Raw genomic sequence first — 22653 nt, 5'->3', positions numbered from 1 at the left:
AGGCATGTCAGAAGGCTTCCATGCAAAGATGTCCCGATTCTCACGGATGAACTCGATGAGCGCGCTTTCCTATTTCGGATCCAAGTTAGCGCTGATGCTAAACTGCTTGGACGAATCACCAGGTACGAAGTCAACAAGTTTAGTCTCATCAGCCGATTTAAACTTGAGGGCCGGATCATGCTCTGTAGTTGGTTTCTTCAACGAAGTCATATCTGCCGGATCAACATTGTCCTTGTAAAACTTCAACTCTTCGGTTGCACAAACCGACTCAGCATAAGTCGCATCACCTTCTTCACACTCCAGAGCAATCTTGCGGCTCCCATGCACGGTTATAGTTCCCTTGTGACTCGACATCTTGAGCTGCAGATAGACATAACAAGGCCGTGCCATGAACTTAGCATAAGCTGGCCGTCCAAATAGGGCATGATATGGGCTGCTGATTTTCACCACTTCAAAGGTCAAGGTTTCTGATCTTGAGTCATGCTCATCTCCAAAAGCCACCTCCAAAGCTATCTTACCAACAGGATATGCCGACTTACCAGGCACCACACCATTGAACACCGTATTGGACGGTTTAAGATTTTTATCTGTTAACCCCATGCGACGGAAAGTTTCATAATAAAGGATTTTGATGCTACTCCCTCCATCCATGAGTACCTTAGTGAACTTATAGCCTCCCACCTGAGGTGCCACCACCAGAGCCAGATGACCCGGATTGTCAACCCGGGGTGGATGATCTTCTCTACTCCACACAATCGACTGCTCGGACCAGCGCAAATAACGGGGCACGACCGGTTCAACGGCATTCACTACCCTTTTATGAAGCTTCTGATCGCGTTTGTCCAAGCTAGTGGTGAAGACATGATACTGTCCGCTGTTCAACTGCTTTGGGTTGCTCTGGTAACCTGTCTGCTGCTGCTGATTTCCCTGATGATTATAGCCACTTTGATTACCTGATTACTTTGATTGTTATGTCCACCCTGATTGCCATGGAATCCTGAACCGGAATTTCCTCCGCCTGAACCGCCTCCTGATCCATGATCATACCGGAAAGAGTCAGAATTTTTGAACTCTTGCATGATGTAACAATCTTTCTAGAGGTGTGTGGATGGTTCCTCCTTCGTCCCATGCTTTGGACAGGGCTGGTTTAACAGATACGACAAACGGTCCGGGTTAGGATTTGGCATTCCATTGCGCCGGGGCGGTTTACCCTTACGCCGCTGGCCCTTGTCATGTGTATTAGTGTTAGCCACAAAGTCTAAACCGTGGTCCGCTTTACGCTTGCCGCCGTTTCCATGACCCGCCGGGTTGTGGTACTGCCCCTTGGCGTTGCCGCTCTTCTTTCCCTTCCGTGTCTTATCATCGTCAGACTCGGGATCCTTGGTACTATCAGAGTCGGCATACTTCACTAGTGTAGCCATGAGGGTTCCCATGTCATTACAATGACGTTTAAGCCGTCCCAACTTCAACTTCAATGGTTCAAACCGGCAATTGCCTTCCAATGTTAAAACTGTGGTGTCAGCGTTGATGTGGTCTGATGAATGCAAAATCTCCGAAACCCGGCGCACCCAATGGGTTGACTCTCCTTCCTCCTGGACACAGGTAGCTAGGTCCACAATTGACATGGGCTGCTTGCATGTATCCTTGAAATTCTGAATAAACCGGGCTCTCAACTCGGCCCATGACCTGATAGAATTAGCTGGTAAGCTCTTTAGCCAAGTGCGGGCCATTCCTTCTAGCATCATGGTGAAGTACTTCGCACATGCCGCATCATCCACGTCCAGCATCTCCATGGCCATCTCATAGCTTTCGACCCATGTTTCAGGGGATAAATCGGCGGTGTAATTCGGCACCTTGCGCGGGCCCTTGAAATCTTTGGGCAGGCGCACATTGCGCAATGCCGGGACAAGACATGGCACTCTCAAGGAACTAGAGGTAACTCCTGGTTCCACCGATGTGGTTGGACGAACCGGAGTAAGCTGACGGGCCTCAGGCTGCGCCGCTAACTCGGCCTCTCTGCGTGCCCGAGCCCGGTCCACCACCTCCTGAGCATCACCGGCACCACCCGCCGGGTTATGGCCACGGGGCGGATCACGGTTCCGCGCATTGCTTGATACTGCCGGTTCATCCATACGCCTGCTGTAACTCCGGCTTGGACGGGGAGTGGAATGAACCCGATCACGACTATATGAATAAGCCTCCAGTTGAATCAAGGGTGTCTGAAGAAGCTCCTTAACCCGACGCGTCTCGACCGCTGCTGGAGAATCGCCTTCGATCGGGATGGCCGCCAGCCGTGAAGCGGCAGCGACAATGTTGTCCATCGGGTTAGAATAATGACCCGGTGGTGTGGGGACATGAGGTACCACAACGTTGTTCTGACGAGGCGGATCCACCAAACGTGGCTGAACCGGTGCCCCTTCTCCGGGTGCCTCTGCCCGGTTTACCACCGGCGGATTACTGGTTCCTGCTCCTGGGGTGTTAAAGAGATTTCTAGCCTCATAAACCGACAGCAGGCGAGATCGGTGCCTCCTCTTCAGGACTTCGTTCGACGCACTCTGATCCAGCATAATCCGATAAGCTTGTGCATCCAAAGCGGCCCGCTCCGCGGCTATCCTGGTATCCTCAGCTGCTAAGTCGGCCTGGGTGATCTGATCTTTCACTTTCGCGATTTCCGCATTGTGTGTATCCTGATTCGCCGGGTTAACCTCCGCCATCAGCGTTGCCAACATATCAAACAAATTAGATAAAACCTGAGCCGGCGGTCGCACAGGGCCTCCTGCCCCAGCCGCTGCCGCCGCCGCTGATCCGGAAATCATCGCCGCTGCGGTCGAAGAGTGGAGTGCTGGTTGCGTGCCGGCCATGAAGATCGCCACCCGGCTTGGCAGATCAGAGGGGTCCGGAATACTGTCGCCATCGGAACAGCCCCCAATCCGGCCATCTTGTAACTGATATAATGACTCGGTCTCTCCAGTCGATGATTCGTCGCCGTAATAAACGACGGTCTCACCACCAGATTCCGATCTATCCTCAGATTCCCCTCCATGGATTACTCCCACGAAGGCATGCTTCATGACAGGCTTGACCCGGGCAGATCTCGCACGCTGAGCCGTTTCGACGAGGTCGGTGCAGATATCCGGCTCAGGGCCCGGTTCGCCGATCTTGCCAATGAAAACGTGTATGCTACCAAAGTGGACCCGGTACCCGTACTCGATTGAGCCGGCCTCAGGGCCCCAGCCTGCATCGTCGATGTAGAGCTTGCCACGACGACTCTTTGTCATCTGGCCCACAGCGTAACCCTTGAGTCCTTCGAAGTTGCCCTCCAAGAACTTGAAACCATCGTGCGATAGCCCCACGGTGGGCGCCAACTGTCGTGATTTTGTCACGGCAGATGTCCTAGAGAAAGGACTTAGTCATGGAGCCATCGCTACGGGTTAGCATGAAGGGGTTAAAGCGGACAAGGGACGCAAGAGAGTTTTATACTAGTTCGGCCCCTTACGATGAAGGTAAAAGCCTACGTCTAGTTGTGATGGAATTGATGGGGGTTCGATGACCAGGGAGCGAATACGCATTGCCTGAGTCTCGAGTTGTTGTCTGTTGTCTTTGAACCGCCGCCGGGTCGTCCCCTTATATACATGGGTTGACGCCCGTCGGTTTACAGACTCCGAGGCCGGCTCATAATCGTGTCCGGCTCGGTCTCTGCTACACATATCTTACAACACAAGTTTACATCTCAATGCCGGTTTGTGTCTACATGCCTTAAACCGGCTTGGTGCCCTGGGCCTTCATGAAGCGTCACCGTCTGTCTTCATGGGCTTCAGATACAGATGAACTACTTATGAAGTTAACCCGGCCTCTCCTGGCCGGTTTACGCCCAGTGGTAATATCCCCAACATAGACCAAATATTTTTTACCCCCACAACTCCAATGATGAAAAGAGTGTACTGCGTTCTCCATCTTCGTTAATGAAACTTACGGAGCATTACAAGAGTTTTTCCCACGTTTTACAACTTGGTCTGACTGTGTGCGCTTCCAACATCAGCTAGAAGTGAGCCGAATACAGAGAGCGAAGCTAGAAAAAAAATTAAAGGGCTAAATGACATGGTCAAGAAAAGAAATACATAACAATAATGAACTCTATCCATTGGCGATTCTTCATCATGATTATCACAAAAACTAGAAGAGCATATTTTTTTTCTAGCCATTCTCTCTTAGCACGCATCCTAGCAGTTCTGTGACGCCCGGATAATTAAGCTACAGTAACCGTCTACTAATGATGCCGCGTCACCACAATTACTGTTGATAATCTCGCGATGATTCAAAAATCATTCAAATTCAAATTTGAAGTAAAGTCAAACTAGAAAAGTTTTCAAAAGTCAAAACTAAAATGTTCTAAATGTTGCAAGTAATTCATAATAAATATTGGTGGAGAAATCACACTGTTATAAAGTAGTTAAATGCACTATAATAAATAAAATAGTGGTAAAACTATTAATTAAATGCTCGTAAATTATTAAACAAATACAAACTACTTTCTAAAATGTGCTAAGTTGTTCGTGGCAGTGGGTTATTTAGTAATACTAATTTAGGGACTATTATTGTACTTTATTTAAACTAAAATCTAATAAAGGTTAAAAGAAAACAGAAAAGAATAAGAAAAGACAAAACAAACCAAATATATATATATAATAAAATCAAAACAAAGAATGCCCGCTGCTGGGCCTCGGCCCAGCTGGCCCCTGGGCAAGCCAGGCCGGCCCAGCCGGCGCCCCCCTTAATGCCCACTCCCCCCGTGACCTAGATCGGGTCAACCACTCCCCCACTCCTCCCGCACGGTCCCCCCGCACTCCCTCTCGATCTCCTACGCCCACCTCCGTCGCGCCAGAGCCCTCCCCCGCCGACACCTCGTCGTACCCGACCGCCCGCTGCTGCTCCCGGTGGCCCGGCGAGCCTCCCCACGTCGTTGCCGCCAGCGCCCCCGTGCTGGCCCGCAAGCATCACCACCGGCCGCCGCCCCTGCAACACGCCCCTGTCGCTAGCGCCGCGGCTGCTCCGCGGCTCCCTTGGCCACGCCCGGCCGACGCTTGCCAGCGCGCGCTCGCCCAAGCTGCCTCCTCGCCGGAGAGGGACGGATCCCGGAGGCCTCGTCGCGGATCCGGCCTCCCTCGCCTTGCTCCCCTCGCCTTGCTCCCCTCGCTGGAGTCCCCTCGTCGACCGGCGCCCCCTCCTCCGACACTGTCGGCCGCAGCCGCTAACCTCGTCGTCGATCCGCTCGGCCCCATCATCCTCCGGCTCCATCGAGCACCCTGCCGCTTCCGCTGTGAGCCTCCGGCCCTCCACGGCCTTTTCCCTCTCCTCCCCGTGCCCTCTAGCGCCGTTTGCCGCTAGCTCCGCCGTAGTCGCCGTCTTCTGTCGCCCCCGACGTTGTTTCAGCCGCTCCTAGCTACAGACGAAGGCAGGTCTCGATGCTGCGCCTCGCGCTTATCCATTTGGCACCCGGGGCTGCCCCTTTTGGTCGCTGGAGCCGCCGGCTCCGCTCGCGCCGCCGTTCTCTGAACTCACGGACGGGCACGCACGTGGGCACACACGTTCTAACAGTGGGTTGACCCACTGACATGTGGGCCCGCCCGGTTTAACCATTCCTCTAACCACCTAATTAGAACCTAATAAAAATGTTTAGTTGAATAACTGAAAATGACATGTGGTCCCTTTTCATATAAAAGCCTGTTTAAAAATATCTAAGTCAGTGGCATGTGGCCCCCCACCTAAGCTGTTAAATTAATTAAACTGTTAATTTACACTACTCTATGACAGCTGGGTCCCACCAGCCAGTTTGACCAGTCAACATTGACCCAGTCAACTGCTGACTGGACTATTGACCTTGACCTGACCCCACCTATAATACACTGTGGCTGGCACTACACTATGTGACAAAAGTATTTACTGATTTAAATTGGGAATATAAATAAATCCTAAAATTGATTTAAATCTTTTAAAATTAATATAAAATGAACCGTATCTCGGTTGAAAATACTTTGCACATGAAAGTTGTTCAGAACGACGAGACGAATCTGGATACGCAACCCGTTTGTCCGCCACACATCCCTAGCATAGCGAACACGCAACTTTTCCCCTCTGGTTCATCTGTCCGAAAACGCGAAACACCGGGGATACTTTCCCGGATGTTTTCCCCCTTCGCCAGTAGCACCTACTACTACGATAGGTCACCTCTAGCACCGCGTAATGCCATGTTACACTTTGTGATGCTTTGATTGCTCTGTTATTTATCGTGTTCCCCCTCCGTTACTTCTTTTCGGTAGACCCCGAGACTGCCGGCGACCCCCAGTTCGACTACGGTGTTGACGACCCCTCCTTCTCGGCTGAGCTTCCAGGCAAGCCCCCCCCTTGATCACCAGATATCGCCTATTCCTTTTCTCTACTGCTTGCATTAGAGTAGTGTAGCATGTTACTGCTTTCGGTTAATCCTATTCTGCTGCATAGCCTGTCATTGTTGCTACAATTGTTGATACCTTTACCTGCTATCCTAGTGCTTAGTATAGGATGCTAGTGTTCCATCAGTGGCCCTACACTCTTGTCCGTCTGCCATGCTATACTACTGGGCCGTGATCACTTCGGGAGGTGATCACGGGCATATGCTATATACTTTATACTGTTATATTACTTATGATACTGTTCGGAGATGGGGGCTGAAGGGGCAGGTGGCTCCATCCCGGTAGAGGTGGGCCTGGGTTCCCGATGGCTCCCGACTGTTACTTTGTGGCGGAGCGACAGGGCAGGTTGAGACCACCTAGGAGAGAGGTGGGCCTGGCCCTCGTCGGCATTCGCGGATACTTAACACGCTTAACGAGATCTTGGTATTTGATTTGAGTCTGGCCACTGGCCTATACGCACTAACCAACTATGCGGGAACAGTTATGGGCACTCAACGTCGTGGTATCAGCCGAAGCCTTCGTGACGTCAGCGACTGAGCGGCGCACGCCGGATTGGACTGGAACGCCTGCTAGGCTAGGTCTGCTTCCGGCCGCCCACGCAACGTGCAGGTGTGCAATGGGCGATGGGCCCAGACCCCTGCGCCATAGGATTTAGATCGGCGTGCTGACCTCTCTGTTGTGCCTAGGTGGGGCTGCACGTGTTGATCTTCCGCGGCCGGGCACTACCCAGAAAAGTGTGTCCGACCAAATGGGATCGAGCGTGTTGGGTTATGTGGTGCACCCCTGCAGGGAAGTTTATCTATTCGAATAGCCGTGTCCCTCGGTAAAAGGACGACCCGGAGTTGTACCTTGACCTTATGACAACTAGAACTGGATACTTAATAAAACACACCCTTCCAAGTGCCAGATATAACCCGGTGATCGCTCTCTAACAGGGCGACGAGGAGGGGATCGCCGGGCAGGAATATGCTATGTGATGCTACTTGGTGAACTTACCATCTACTCTCTTCTACATGGTGCAAGATGGAGGCTGCCAGAAGCGTAGTCTTCGACAGGATTAGCTATCCCCCTCTTATTCTGGCATTCTGCAGTTCAGTCCACCGATATGGCCCTTTACACATATACCCATGCATATGTAGTGTAGATCCTTGCTTGCGAGTACTTTGGATGAGTACTCACGGTTGCTTTTCTCCTTCTTTTCCCCCTTTCCATTCTACCTGCTTGTCGCAACCAGATGCTGGAGCCCAGGAGCTTGACGCCATCGTCGACGACGACTCCTACTACACCGGAGGTGCCTACTACTACGTGCAGGCCGCTGACGATGACCAGGAGTAGTTTAGGAGGATCCCAGGCAGGAGGCCTGCGCCTCTTTCGATCTGTATCCCAGTTTGTGCTAGCCTTCTTAAGGCAAACTTGTTTAACTTATGTCTGTACTCAAATATTGTTGCTTCCGCTGACTCGTCTTTGATCGAGCACTTGTATTCGAGCCCTCGAGGCCCCTGGCTTGTATTATGATGCTTGTATGACTTATTTTATTTTCAGAGTTGTGTTGTGATATCTTCCCGTGAGTCCCTGATCTTGATCGTACACGTTTGCGTGTATGATTAGTGTACGATTGAATCGGGGGCGTCACAAGTTCTGTCTCTACTTTCATTAATAGAAATTTGAATAGATTTCAGAGATTCATTAATATCAAGCTTGGGTGGCATAAATCTAATCTTAAGGAAATCATTTTCATGAGAAATTCTATCAACGTTTCTAGCCACATCATTAATCTTAAGCAATTTTTCTTCTACCATAGCATTGAAAATGTTTTGGGAGTTAATAAAATCTTTAATATTATTCTCAATATCAAATCGTATCTTATTATAATTTCCATAAGAATTGTCATAGGAATGACCATAATTATTAGAGAAATTATTAGGAAACGGCCCAGGATTAAAATTGGCTCTATACACGTTATTACCAAAATTGTTCCTACCAACAAAATTCACATCCATAGATTCATTATTATTCTCAATCAAAGTAGAGAAATGCATATCATTAGAATCAATAGGAGCACTCTTGCTAGCAATCAATTTCATAAGTTCATCCCTATTTTCACTCAAAGTATTAAATTCTTCAATAGCATGCACTTTTTTACTAGTAGAAGATCTTTCGGTATGCCATTGAGAGTAATTTGCCATAATATTATCTAGGAGTTTAGTAGCTTCTTCTAATATGATTTCCATAAAAGTACCATCCGCGACGGAATATTAAAGATTTTTAGATGTAAAATTCAATCCAGCATAAAAAATTGTATGATCATTCATAAACTTAAACAATGAGCAGGGTAATTTCTTATCATTAACTTCATCCTCTCCCATGATTGTGCAACATGTTCACAATAAAATTGCTTAAAATTCATTATATCGTTCCTAAGGGAGATGATCTTAGTGGGAGGAAAATACTTGGAAATAAAAGCATTCTTACGCTTATTCCATGAATCAATACTAGTTTTAGGCAAGGATGAAAACCAAGTTTTAGCACGATCTCGTAGTGAGAACGGAAATAATTTCAATCTGAAAATATCATTATCCACATATTTTTTCTTTTTCATATCACACAATTCAACAAAAGTATTTCGATGAGATGCAACATCTTCATTAGGACTACCAGAAAATTGTTCTTTCATAACAAGATTCAACAAAGCGGCATTAATTTCATAAGATTCCGCACTACTGGTGGAGCAATCGGAGTACTAATAAAATCATTATCATTAGTGTTGGAAAAAGTCACACAACTTGGTATTTTCTTGAGAAATCGTGACAAAGCAAGCAATCTAGCACACAAACAAACAAAAAAGCACGAAAAGAGGACGAATAAAAAGGCAAATATTTTTGTGTTTTTCTGAAACATTTTACAAGTAGGGGAGTGGAAAACGAGAGGCAAATGGCGAATAATGTAAGTGCAAGAGATGAGATTTTACGATAGGTACTTGGTAGGCTTGACTTAGATCCTCCCCGGCAACGGCGCCAGAAATTCTTCTCGCTACTTCTTGAGCTTGCGTTGGTTTTTCCCTTGAAGAGAAAAGGGTGATGTAGCAAAGTACAGATAAATATTTCCCTTATTTTAGAACCATGGTATCAATCTAGTAGGAGGAACACACAAGTCTCCAATAATTGCACCTACACAAACAAACAAATACTTGCACTCAACGCAATAAAGGGGTTGTCAATCCCTTCACGGTTACTTGCAAGGATGAGATCTGATAGTGATAGATATAAAAGATAAGTAAAAGTGTAAAATAAAATAAATGTAAATAAATTGCAGCAAGGTATTTTTGTGTTTTTTATTTTATAGATCTAAAAATGATATGATAAAAATATGACAAGGGCCATAGTTTTCACTAGAGGCTTCTCTCTTGAAAGAAAGCATACGGTGGGTAAACAAATTACTGTTGAGCAATTGATAGAAAAACGCATAGTTATAAAAATATCTAAGGCAATGATCATGAATATATGCATCACGTCCGTGACAATTAGACCGACTCCTGCCTGCATCTACTACTATTACTCCACACATCGACCGCTATCCAGCATGTGATACGTCTCCAACGTATCTATAATTTTTTATTGTTCCATGCTATTATATTATCTATCTTGGATGTTTTATATGCATTAATATGCTATTTTACATGATTTTTGGGACTAACCTATTAACCTAGAGCCCAGTGCCAGTTTCTGTTTTCCCTTATTTTTGAGTTTTACAGAAAAGGAATATCAAACGGAGTCCAAATGAGCTGAAAATTTACGGTGCTTTTTTATGGACCAGAAGAAGCCACCGAAGCAAAAGAGTTGGGCCACAAGAGCCACGAGGCCTCCACAAGGGTGGAGGGCGCGCCCCCTCCCTAGGGCGCGCCCTCCGGTCTTGTGGGCTCCTCGTGGACCCCCCTGACTTGTTCTCAAGTTATATGCAAGGGACATCTGGGTCTATCCTGATTGATGCTCTATATCCTCATTCCTTTCCTTTATTTTCAGAAATAGAAGAACAATTTCTGGACGGCACAGGGAGTTAACTCATGCCTGAGGTTGGTAAACCCTATATCTATTGCGGGGTGGTTTGAGGAAGGGACAGCTTGTAACCCACGCTTACTACTACGAAGATTCTGGCGGTGGATGATGCATGCAATAGTTACTTATAGAGTTACCACACCATTTCCAGTGCTTTATTTCTATCTTTCTTTCTCCCATTAGAAAGTTCTATACAACATTTCTAGGGAATTATATATTGCATTACTTAATCCTTGTATCAGTCCTATGTAATTTGATCCATTTAGATCCACGTAGCTTCACTTTATAGAACACCCTTCCTGGACAAATGTTGGATGGTTCTTCCAGGTATCAGACAACATGTCTGCAATTATTTATATATCTGGTACTGGTGGTGCCAATTTCAGTTCCTGTCCTGACTCTCCTTATACTGCCGATGTAACATTTTTTTCAATGCTTTTTCAAACCACGACACAGAACAAACAATGAAATGTACTAGAAAGGTATACTGAGTGCCTCTTCTAGAGTTATAGAAGAATTAGCAAACACAAGGTTTTATTCACTTAAGTGGTACGACACGCATATTTTTACACAGTAATAAGAATGACGAACAGTAGGTTTTCTTCACTGAAGTGGAACATCACATAGATTTTTACAGGCGTACATAGTCGGATAAAGCTGGCCTAGTTCATTGAACTGAACATACGATGACCATAGCAGGTTAGTACCATAATAAGCATGCATAACTAAAAACTACCACTACTACGATGACGACGATACGGAACTATAGACGCGAGAAGCATACTGGATACATATATATAAATGGTAGCTACATACGGAGCTATGGATGTGATCGATACGAGGATGCATGTAGAAGACTGTTGGCCGTCGCGGTCCGGGATGCATGTCGAAGAGTACTGTCCGCGGTGAAGCCGCTCCGGTGGCGAAGTCCGCGGAGTACGCAGCGGCTGCGGCGGATTCATCATCTTCGACCGGTGGTGGTGGCTGCGGCGCGGCGTAACCGAACAGGGCTGGCGTGGACGGAACAAGGAGCATGGTTGCGCGACATAGCCGTAGCCGGCCGGCGCGGGCGGAGGAGTAAGAAAGACCAGAGCCGATGGCGCCGGAGCTGGAGTCGATGTACAAGGCTGTTTCAATTAATTCTTCGACCCAGGGCGTAGTAAAAGATATACTTTTATAATAAACTTTTGTACTTATTTAAGCTAGTTGTATAATATACAATAACATAAAAATTCGGTAAATAATACTTATAGTGTTCTATGTTTGATATGCAGTTTAAATGTATATCGCAATTTTTTTGCTTCTCCTTAATTTAAATTGTATAATATAAAAAGTTCTCTTCAAATTATGTTTTTATAATTTTATCAACTATACAATGTATAAATATATATTCAATGCATGTGTGTTCATATATATTAATATAGTTAAATATCATGATGTAGATTTATAAAGCATACAATCTAGCAAAAATATTAATATTGGTTTCCACTGTATTATTCGGTAAGCTTATATAAACGTCCAGGGTATGCCAAATGTGTCTTGCAACTTGGGTTCATTAACAAATTGGCAACATATGCATGATTTGTACTTGTCCTTCAAATAACAGAGTTATTGAAATTATCGAAGGACATAGAAAATTGCAGACTCTACATACACACATATGATTTGATACTTGATAAGCTCATCTTGATGTGACTAGTTTAATTTGGGGTATACAAAAGCTTTCACTAGTTTACAAAATAAAAAGAGTTATGGATTAGTTTGAATATAAAAATCTAGTTGATATATATTTCATTATGACATGCGTGACGTATAAATTTGCTCCCAGAATATATACACTATTAGTATGCGGTGTGAATTTGCTGCCATGAAGATTGTTTTGTACAATACCATGGTCATTACAAGCACCCTGTTGCACTCCTGGGCCCGGGGCGGTTGCCCTTTTTGCCCGCCCTACGATGTGGCCAACGCCGAAGCCGTACTGATGGCCGGAGTGTAGGAGACCATCGCTGCGGGTGGCACTGCGTTGTTGCCGAGCATCCTGGCTTGAATGAACTTGGCGATGGCGAGGATGAAAAGCACCAACCCCGCTCCACCGAAGCCACACGACACCCCGATGCGCGCCATGCCTGCGGTGGTGTCGTTGGCGGCCGGTGGCGCGCACACTGGGCACCCCTGCACCACGGGAACGCTCGGTGCGGCTGGAGCAACGAATGGAGGCGGTAGAGCGGCCATGGCAGGGGAGGGAGCGCTGGGAGATGGGGGAGGCGAGGCGAGGTTGCAGTAGCTGCGAGGAGCGCCGGATGGAGGGGAGAGTGGGGGGCGGATGGCGTATTTGAAAGCCTCTGCTCTTCTCGATCGGTCTTCGCCAGCTTTGTGCTCTCCGGTCACGGGTCGCAGCTGCATACGTCCTTCTCTGCATGCATATGATGGCTCTTCCACAAGCCGAGAGGATCGACAGCGACGCTCCGTGTCTAGCGTACTGCACATAGACCAAACGTTTTTTTACCCCCACAACTCCAATGATGAAAAGAGTGTACTGCATTCTCCATCTTCGTTAATGAAACTTACGGAGCATTACAAGAGTTTTTCCCACGTTTTACAACTTGGTCTAACTGTGTGCGCTTCCAACATCAGCTAGAAGCGAGCCGAATACAGAGAGTGAAGCTGGAAAAAAATTAAAGGGCAATGACATGGTCAAGAAAAGAAATACATAACAATAATGAACTCTATCCATTGGCGATTCTTCATCATGATTATCGCAAAAACTAGAAGAACATATTTTTTTCTAGCCATTCTCTCTTAGCACGCATCCTAGCGGTTCTCTCTCTACTTTCATTAATAGAAATTTGAATAGATTTCAGAGACTCATTAATATAAGGCTTGGGTGGCATAGATCTAATCTTAAGAAAATCAATTTCATGAGAAATTCTATCAACGTTTCTAGCCACATCATTAATCTTAAGCAATTTTTCTCCTACCACGGCATTGAAAATGTTTTGGGAGTTAATAAAATCTTTAATATTATTCTCAATATCAAATGGTATCTTATTCTAATTTCCATAACAATTGTCGTAGGAATTACCATAATTAGTGGAGAAATTATTAGGAAACGGCCCGGGATTAAAATTGGCTCTATACACGTTATTACCAAAATTGTTCCTACCAACAAAATTCACATCCATAGATTCATTATTATTCTCAATCAAAGTAGACAAATGCATATCATTAGAATCAATAGGAGCACTCTTGCTAGCAATCAATTTCATAAGTTCATCCCTCTTTTCACTCAAAGTATTAAATTCTTCAATAGCATGCACTTTTTTACTAGTAGAAGATCTTTCGGTATGCCATTGAGAGTAATTTGCCATAATATTATCTAGGAGTTTAGTAGCTTCATCTAATATGATTTCCATAAAAGTACCATCCGCGACGGAATATGAAAGATTTTTAGATGTAAAATTCAATCCAGCATAAGAAATTGTATGATCATTCATAAACTCAAACAATGAGCAGGGTAATTTCTTATCATTAACTTCATCCTCTCCCATGATTGTGCAACATGTTCACAATAAAATTGCTTAAAATTCATTATATCGTTCCTAAGGGAGATGATCTTAGCGGGAGGAAAATACTTAGAAATAAAAGCATTCTTACGCTTATTCCATGAATCAATACTAGTTTTAGGCAAGGATGAAAACCAAGTTTTAGCACGATCTCGTAGTGAGAACGGAAATAATTTCAATTTGAAAATATCATTATCCACATATTTTTTCTTTTTCATATCACACAATTCAACAAAAGTATTTCGATGAGATGCAACATCTTCATTAGGACTACCAGAAAATTGTTCTTTCATAACAAGATTCAACAAAGCGGCATTAATTTCATAAGATTCCGCACTACTGGTGGAGCAATCGGAGTACTAATAAAATCATTATCATTAGTGTTGGAAAAGTCACACAACTTGGTATTTTCTTGAGACATCGTGACAAAGCAAGCAATCTAGCACACAAGCAAACAAAAAAGTATGAAAACAGGACGAATAAAAAGGCAAATATTTTTGTGGTTTTCTGAAACATTTTACAAGTAGGGGAGTGGGAAACGAGAGGAAAATGGCGAATAATGTAAGTGTAAGAGATGAGAGTTTATGGTAGGTACTTGGTAGGCTTGACTTAGATCCTCCCCGGCAACGGTGCCAGAAATTCTTCTGGCTACTTCTTGAGCTTGCGTTGGTTTTTCCCTTAAAGAGAAAAGGGTGATGTAGCAAAGTAGAGATAAGTATTTCCCTTATTTGAGAACCAAGGTATCAATCTAGTAGGAGGAACACACAAGTCTCCAATAATTGCACCTACACAAACAAACAAATACTTGCACTCAACGCAATAAAGGGGTTGTCAATCCCTTCACGGTTACTTGCAAGGATGAGATCTGATAGTGATAGATATAAAAGATAAGTAAAAGTGTAAAATGAAATAAATGTAAATAAATTGCAGCAAAGTATTTTTATGTTTTTGATTTTATAGATCTGAAAGTGATATAATAAAAATATGCCCGGGGCCATAGTTTTCACTAGAGGCTTCTCTCTTGAAAGAAAGTATACGGTGGATAAACAAATTACTGTTGAGCAATTGATAAGAGCGCATAGTTATTACAATATCTAAGGCAATGATCATGAATATATGCATCACGTCCGTGACAATTAGACCGACTCCTGCCTGCATCTACTACTATTACTCCACACATCGACCGCTATCCAGCTTGTGATACGTCTCCAACGTATCTATAATTTTTCATTGTTCCATGCTATTATATTATCTATCTTGGATGTTTTATATGCATTAATATGCTATTTTATATGATTTTTGGGACTAACCTATTAACCTTGAGCCCAGTGCCAGTTTCTGTTTTCCCCTTATTTTTGAGTTTTACAGAAAAGGAATATCAAACGGAGTCCAAATGAGCTGAAAATTTATGGTGCTTTTTTATGGACCAGAAGAAGCCACCGAAGAAAAAGAGTTGGGCCAGAAGAGCCACGTGGCCTCCACAAGGGTGGAGGGCGCGCCACCCTCCCTAGGGCGCGCCCTCCGGTTTTGTGGGCTCCTCGTGGACCCCCTGACTTGTTCTCAACGCCAAAAATTCCTATAAATATAGAAACCGCTAGAAATAAACCTAGATCGGGAGTTTCCCCGCCGCAAGCCTTTGTAGCCACGAAAAACCAATCGGGAGCCCGTTCCGGCACCCTGCCAGAGGGGGAAACCATAACCGGTGGCCATCTTCATCATCCTGGCGGTCTCCATGACGAGGAGGGAGTAGTTCACCCTCGGGGCTGAGGGTATGTACCAGTAGCTATGTGTTTGATCTCTCTCTCTCTCTCTCCCTCTCATGTTCTTGATTTGGCACGATCTTGATGTACCGCGAGCTTTGTTATTATAGTTGAATCATATGGTGTTTCTCCCCGTCTACCTTCTTGTGATGAATTGAGTCTTGCTCTCTGAGGTTTCGTTATGTTGGATTGAATATTGGATTTGAGAACACTTGATGTATGTCTTGCGATGGAATATCTGTGGTGACAATGGGATGTTCTATTGATTCACTTGATGTATGTTTTGGCACTCAACTTGCGGATTCCCATGGTGACATTGGGGTAATCTATGCATAGGGGTTGATGCACGTTTTCATCCTACGTTCTCCGATAGAAAATTTGGACTGATTCTTTGTTACATGTTGAGGGATTGTTATGTGATCCAATTATGTTATCATTGTTGAGAGAACTAGATGATACCCCGCGCGTTGCGGCGGGAATCGGTTGCGCCTCAAGAAGTCTTTGTGATTCCATTGGGAATATGTCATTGAGAATGTCAAGGATAGGGGAAGGAGTTGCATCACATCTTCTCTGGCACTCTCAAATTTTAGAAATAAAATAAAACAAACAATCATGTATTTGTGAATGTTATGTAGGATCTAATTTTATTGACTGGATAATCTTGTTACTTCAAAGGATAATGGAAAAAACTCTAATGAATACATTTAACAAACCAACATATGTGGGTTTGCCCTCATAATTGCATTACATCTCCCCTGGCACTCTCAAATTGCACACGTGCGTGCGTAGGCAGAGAGAGAGGGGGGAGGGAGGGGAGAGAGTTAACACGACCCCCGCAAAAAATATTAGATAACACAAAGAGTAGTATATGCATGATGTTAAAAATAGAAGACGAGGAGTATATGCATGCAGTTGCTTTTCTCCCAGATTTTTCTTGTAGGTAATCACGTGCTCCCTTCATTACATGGATGTGAAGCTGATTTCCTTATGTATGTTAACACATCCAATCAAAATTTCAAAACAATTGAATCGAACATAATTTATATCTGATTCATAGTTCTTATATTTATAAATTTTAAATCACAAAGATTAATCTATTATTTTTATTTATTGATTTGAACAATATTCCAATTTTTCACAGATTGTAAAATCAACTCTGTCCATTTTCTGAAGATATTCAATTGCTAAGCTTGATGTATATTTAAGTACCTAATTTTAGTAATATCCAACCATGTGCCAAGACCCAAGAACACTTTCTTTAATTGTGCACTCCTTATTTACTTACTTCTGAAAGAAAATGAATAATCGCCAAATAGACCATACCAAATGGCATACCACGCTGTCAATTATCAAACCAAGTAACCTGATGCAGTACTTCAAATGTTCTAGTGAAAACACTAATCAAGAGTGATTTACCGCTACATAAAACTTAAGCAGGATAATGCAATTCGACACCCTTCATCTTAGTACCCGACCAAATAGTTTCAAACATGCTAACATTCATTTCATCAATCGATCAACTGCATGCCAATAGTCATGTGTTGGTGCTAGTAGGGCAAAAGGATTGCTGATAAAACTTTAGGAAGCAATCAACTTCAGGTAAAGTAGAAACAAATCTTAAATGGTTTATAATATTAAATTCTTAGAGGCAAAAAAATGTGCATACCACAAATAGTCAAGGATTTCGCTCTGATTTGTCTGTGCATGGACAACAGGATGCAGAAATAGGGGCTTATTTTCAACTTGCTGTAGCCTCCGTAGTATTGCATAAGAAAGCCATTCAGATTAGAACTCAACAGATACCCAACTTTTAATCTATGTGTACCTTTAAATGACTTGGTCAATCAATCAACCACGCATCCAGTATCCTGAAAACAAAGAGAGAGATCTTAGTTGGTAATGCTAGCATACTTAGTGAATAGCATGTCCATCACACGTTCAGCAAATGTTGGCTTAGCCTTGAGGATACTTGATCAGAAAACGTTGACTGCAACCTGAGGAGTTTGTCAACCACAACCCAGGACTTGTGCGATTCTGTGTTAGACAAAACGATGTAGACCACCGGTGTTACTGTTTCTCTATGAAAGAGGGCGTTAGTGCTAATAGAAGTCATGGATGAACTAATCTTGTGTACCGTGGCCAGATGGGATTGCCTGCCGGCTTCTATTGCCCCGGCTTGTCCGAGGCTGGCGGCGTGAGGAGGCCCGGAGCAGAGCGCTCCACTGGAATCAGGGTCACGACGGCGATGGTCGCGTTTGGTGCATCCGCGGACGCCAGTGGGAGGAAGGCCCAGAGCAGAGTGGCGCCTCCAAGGCCGCCGGCTCTACGAGGGCCCAAGGCAGATCAACGATGTGCACACATGCTGATTCGACTGCGTCCGTATGGCCACATCGATCACCTCTTACACGGAAAGGTTGGTGCGGATCCAACCCAAGCGCACAGGAGGCAGTACCTTGGCGAGGGAGGAGGCGTTGGAGGGACTGGGAGTTTGGGGAAGGCGGAGGGGACGGGGAAGAGGAAGGGGAAGGGTGGCCAACCTGCTGGTTGTAGGATTCTGTTGTTCTCTTCTGTACGTTGGTAACGGAAAGACACGATATGGCATTATTTATGGCAAGAATTGCTGATGTGGCACACTGCTGAGGTGGATAGCTTGCATGTAGAGATAAATCAAGTAGTGGGGATGAACTTCTTAAGTATATAGGATTTGCACCAGTGAAAGTATGAACCCTAGGCCTTGTTTTCAAGCAATGGTATACCATTTTCGCTCACTTTTACCACTTGCTACCTTGCTGTTTTTATATTTTCAGATTACAAAAATCTATATCTACTATCCATATTACACTTGTATCACCATCTCTTTGCCGAACTAGTGCACCTGTACAATTTACTATTGTATTGGGTGTGTTGGGGACACAAGATACTCTTTGTTATTTGGTTGCAAGGTTGTTTGAGAGAGACCATCTTCATCCTACGCCTTCCACAGACTGATAAACCTTAGGTCATCCACTTGAGGGAAATTTGCTACTGTCCTCCAAAACTCTACGCTTGGAGGCCCAACACGAGTCTACAAGAAGAAGGTTATGTAATAGACATCAAGCTCTTTTCTGGCGCCATTGTCGGGGAAGCTAGGTAAGCGGCACTCACACCCCGTCAACTAAGCTCTTTTCTGGCGTCGTTGCCGGAGAGGTTAGTGCTTGAAGGTATATCTTTAGATCTTGCAATCGAATCTTTTTAGTTTCTTGTTTTATCACTAGTTTAGTCTATAAAAGAAAACTACAAAAAAATGGAATTGAGGCTACCTCATATGCTTCGTCTTTTTAATGTCTTTTGTGAAAGTGATGGAAAGGAAAATTGTGCTCAAGTGTTAGAAGAAGAATGCAATAAAATGTTTTGCACTAAATATTTGAATGATGAGCATGATTGCAATGTTGTTAGTATGAATTCTTTGAATATCGATGATGCTAATGATATGCAAAGCCATAAGCTTGGGGATGCTATGTTTGATGAAGATGATATTTTTTGTCTCTCAAGTTTTGATGAGCAAATTTATTGTGATGAAAGCATGCCTCCTATTTATGATGATTATGTTGATGAAAGTGGGTTTGAAAGAGTGTCAACTTTAGATAATAATTATCCCACTTTTTTAGAGGGTGTTAAATCTTATTATAATGATAAAAGTGGATTTGGGGAGGTCATGACTTTATTTAGTAATGATTCCACTATCTTGGAAGAGGTTTCAATTGATTATGATGAGAACAAAGTTGCTACTTATGATGATTATTGCGATGACACTTATGTTATAAAAAGTAGTGATGATTATATTTATAAAACTTGTCATGATTATGATTACCCTTTTTCTGAACATTATTCTTTTAATGTGGAAACAATTTATAGTATTCGAGTTTTTTATGATACCCCCACTATTCCGAATGAGAAGAGTTTTGCTTATGTGGAGAGAGGAACATATGCTTTTACATATCTCAATAATATCAAGTTTCCTCTCTATGTGTTGAAAGTTTTGAATTCATGCTTGTTTTGTCTTCCTATGTTAGTTGATTCTTGTTCCCATAAGTTGTTTGCTCACAAAATACCTATGCATAGGAAGTGGGTTAGACTTAAATGTGATTTCCACATATGTTTCATGATGCTCTCTTTGAATTTCAATTCTTTACTTTTATGCGAGCATCATTGAAATCATCATGCCTTGCTAGAAAGGCATTAAAGAAAAGCGCTTGTTGGGAGACAACCCAACACCATTACCTAATGTTTTTGTGTGTTCACATGATTAAGCTACTATATTAAGCATGTTTTATAGCTTTTGTTTCAATAAAGTGCCAAGTAAAGACTTTGGGATAGTATGGACGATATTTGACTTGATTCTTTGCAAAAACAGAAACTTTTGCTCCCAGTCCAGGAATTTTGAAAATTCACTGGAACATGATTTTGATCTGATTTTTTTACACAAGATTGATATACAAATTGTATAGATTTTCCTAATTTCGCAGAATTTTTGGAGTTACAGAAGTATGATTTCAATTCAGATCTTTACAAACTGTTCTGTTTTTGACAGATTATGTTTGCAATGCATAGTTTGCTTGTTTTATAGTTTCTATGGAATATATTGCTTAATATAAATTGTAGAAATGATGGGGTACAGTAGGCATCACGTAAGAAAAATTATGAATCTTTTCTTGACAGTACCAAAGTGAATGATTTGTTTTATGATATTAACGGAGCTTACGAGTTTTCTGTTGAGTTCTGTGTTGTGAAGTTTTCAAGTTTTGGGTAAAGTTTTGATGGACTTGAAGGAAATATGCACTAGAGGCAATAATAAAGTTGTTATTTATATTTCCTTATATCATGATATATGTTTATTATTCATGCTAGAATTGTATTAACCGGAAACTTAGTACATGTGTGAATACATAGACAAAACAAAGTGTCACTATTATGCCTCTACTTGACTAGCTCGTTGAATCAAAGATGGTTAAGTTTCCTAGCCATGGACATCAGTTGTCATTTGATTAACGGGATCACATCATTAGAGAATGATGTGATTGACTTAACCCATTCCGTTAGCTTAGCATTTGATCGTTTAAGTATATTGCTATTGCTTTCTTCATGACTTATACATGTTCCTATGACTATGAGATTATGCAACTCCCGAATACCGGAGGAAAACTTTGTGTGCTACCAAATGTCACAACGTAACTGGGTGATTATAAAGGTGCTCTACAGGTGTCTCTGATGTTACTTGTTGAGTTTGCATAGACCGATATTAGGATTTTTCACTCCGATTGTGGGAGAGGTATATCTCCGGGCCCTCTCGGTAATGCACATCACTACAAAGGCAACATAGAACTACATTAGTGCCCTGTTAAATTTTGGAATTATTCCGGGTTCGTTTGTTGTTTTTTATACATTAATTGAGTTTCTGGTCATTTAATGTGCATAAGTAAAATTTGAACTACAAGCACATGCTCTCGTGCACCAAAGTTGGTTCAAAATTCACATTTGTGTCCTCGGGTGAATTTCTAGGTCCCATGCAAGAAATGAGAATAAAATTAAAACATCTGGGCATCGTGAACATTGAGAAACTTGGTTTTACAATTCTTGTAAATCCAAAAACACGTCTGAAAATCATGAAACTTGGCATGGATGTCATGTCATGGTACTACCATGTTGTGGTAAAAAAATTGGCCGAATAGGAACAGATTTTGGTATAAGCTTCTTGCAAACCGAAGCTTCTCTCAAGAAGGCTCGTGGTTCTGAGAGGGAACGTGCCACCTTTGAGTGCGAAACGATATACGTTGTCCTCCTTGAGTTTATTTACAAAGGCAACATAGAACTACATGAGTGCCCTGTTAAATTTTGGAATTATTCCAGCTTCGTTTGGCCTTATTTACACATTAATTGAGTTTTTGGTCATTTAATGTGCATAATTCAAATTTGAACTACAAGCACATGCTCCCGTGCACCAAAGTTGGTTGAAAAATCACATTTGTGTCCTCGGGTGAATTTCTACTCCCTCCTTCCATCTATATAGGTCCTAATGCATTTTTCGAGGCTAACTTTGACCAAACGTTAGAGCAATAATATATGACATGCAACTTACACAAAGCATACCTTCAAATTTGTATGTCAAAGGAGCTTCCAATAATATAATTTTCATAGTATACATCTCATGTGCTATTAATCTTGTCAATAGTCAAAGGCTGTCTTGAAAAACACATTAGGCCCTATATAGATGGAAGGAGGGAGTACGTCCCATGCAAAAAATGAGAATAAAATTCAAACATCTGGGCATCGTGGCTTGGTCGAGAACATTGAGAAACTTGGTTTTAAAATCATGAAACTTGGCATGGTGTCATGTCATGGTAGTACCATGCCGTGGTAAAAAAATTTGGCCGAATAGGAACAAATTTTGGTATAAGCTTCTTGCAAATCGGAGCTTCTCTCAAGAAGGCTCATGGTTCTGGGAGGGAACGTGTCACCTTTGTGTGCATAATTCAAATTTGAAATACAAGCACATGTTCCAGTGCACCAAAGTTGGTTGAAAAATCACATGTGTGTCCTCGGGTAAATTTCTAGGTTCCGTGCAAGAAATGGGAATGAAATTCAAATTCTGGGCGTCGTGGCTGGGTTGGAAACATTGAGAAACTTAGTTTTTCAATTCCTGTAAATCCAAAACACGCATGAAAATAATGAAACTTGGCTTGGTACCATGACATGGCACCAACATGCTGTGGTAAATTTGCAGTCCGATTTGCGAAGGCGCACACAATAACAATCAACAAAGTCATTTTGGAACAAGTGCTGTCATGTT

The sequence above is a fragment of the Aegilops tauschii genome, chromosome 7, assembly GCF_002575655.3.
Source record: "Aegilops tauschii subsp. strangulata cultivar AL8/78 chromosome 7, Aet v6.0, whole genome shotgun sequence".
NCBI classification, from domain to species: domain Eukaryota; kingdom Viridiplantae; phylum Streptophyta; class Magnoliopsida; order Poales; family Poaceae; genus Aegilops; species Aegilops tauschii.
This window is presented reverse-complemented; position numbering follows the sequence as displayed.